The sequence below is a fragment of the Rhinopithecus bieti genome, unplaced genomic scaffold (assembly GCF_001698545.2).
Source record: "Rhinopithecus bieti isolate Rb0 unplaced genomic scaffold, ASM169854v2 scaffold_22042, whole genome shotgun sequence".
NCBI lineage: Eukaryota > Metazoa > Chordata > Mammalia > Primates > Cercopithecidae > Rhinopithecus > Rhinopithecus bieti.
Genome location: NW_016810459.1, coordinates 524,471 through 526,241, shown reverse-complemented (window position 1 = coordinate 526,241; position 1,771 = coordinate 524,471). Strand labels below are relative to the sequence as shown.

General features: G+C 43.3%; 1 protein-coding gene across 1 annotated transcript in view; it reads right to left on the bottom strand.

Annotated features, from left to right (window-relative positions):
- The window catches only part of UBAP1 (ubiquitin associated protein 1), a 75,410-nt gene that overhangs the window by 9,882 nt on the left and 63,757 nt on the right, over positions 1-1,771 (bottom strand). The window lies entirely within an intron of this gene.

The window sequence follows — 1,771 nt, the reverse complement described above, 5'->3', positions numbered from 1 at the left end:
AAAAAAAAAAATAAAAGAAAGAAAGAAAAAAGAAAAAAAAAAAGAAAAGAAAAGAGAAAGAAAAGAAAACCACAGAACTCGTCAGGCACGGTGGCTCACACCTGTAATTCCAATATTTTTGGGAGGCCGAGGCAGGTGCATCACTTGAGGTCAGGAGTTCGAAACCAGCCTGGCCAATATGGTGAAACCTGTCTCTACCAAAAATACAAAAATTTACTGGGCATGGTGGCACGTGCCTGTAATCCCAGCTACTCAGGAGGCTGAGGTGGGAGAATCGCTCGAACCCGGGAGGCGGAGGTTGCAATGAGTCGAGATCGCAACACTGCACTCCAGCCTGTGCGACAGAGTTAGAATCCGTCTCAAAAAAAAGAGAAACACTCCAGCTCTGTTTATACCTGCAGGTGGAAGGCAGCGAATTCTCAAGCCAACAAGAAGCAGGCCTCTTCCCATCCTGAGATGAATAGGCCAGAAAGAAACTCCCACACTCAGGCTGGTCAAAGAATGACAAGTGTTCTAGTTTGAGAAAGAGCTCTGCTGTTAGTTTATTGGCTTTGATCTCTAAATGGTTAATCTAACTTTAAATGAGAGGAAGAAAGTGTTGGCCAAGGACCCCTGATCTTTTCCAGGGAGCTTTTAATTTCTCTAAAGCATACAAAGTACCATGAAAAGGAAGAAGTACAGTGCTGACCAGAGTTCAACAACTGACCAAAAGGAATTAGAATGAAGTCCACTCCAAGCCCAATAATGGTGTTCGGCACTCTATCAAGTTTACCTGGGCCAAGGTTTATGGAAGTTTACAAGCAGCTATGGGCTCTCTGACAAAAGCAGCATTCCCACAGACTATCATTGACCAAGAATGCTATTACTGGGACTTGTAAAGCAGGCCAAGATTTCATATCTATTTACCAGCTAATAGCAGGCTTGTTATGGTCTCTGACAGATATCCCACCAATACACTCAGGCACCTTTTTGGCTCTAAGTAGTCTCTTGATGTGCTTTTACATTAAAAAAAATTCTGTAACCTGGCCGGGCACAGTGGCTCACACCTATAAGCCCAGGAATTTGGGAGGTGGAGGCAGGTGGATCAACTAAGGTTCGGAGTTCGAGACCACCCTGGGCAACATGGTAAAACCCTGTCTCTACTAAAAACACAAAAATTAGCTGAGTGTGGTGGCATATGCCTGTAGTCCCAGCCACTCGGGAGGCTGAGGCAGGAGAATTGCTTGAACCTGAGAGGTGGAGGTTGCAGTGAGCCGAGATGGTGCCACTGCACTCCAGCCTGGACAACAGAGCAAGACTCTGTTTCAAAAAAAAAAAAAAAAAAAGAAAGAAAGAAAGAAAGAAATCTGTAAGCTGGTATAGCAAAAGGTTCTTGACTTCTATGATTTCTATTCTAGAATGCAATAATGTGTTGTTCTGTACTGCCAGGCTTGGTGGCTCACACCTGTAATCCCAGCACTTTGGGAGGCCAAGGCAGGCAGATAACTTGAAGTCAGGAGTTCGAGACCAGTCTGGGCAACATGTCGAAACCCCATCTCTACAAAAAATACAAAAAAGTTGGGCATGGTGGCACGTGCCTGTTGTCCCAGCTACTCAGGAGGGTGATGAAGTGGAAGGATCGCTTGAGCCTGGGAGGTCGAGGCTACAGTAAGGTACGATCTTACTTACCTTGAGGTAATTGATTTATTGAGGTAATTTATTTATTATTAAATAAATAATAATATTTAATAGTACTAATATTTAATAGTATTAATAATAATATTTAATAGTC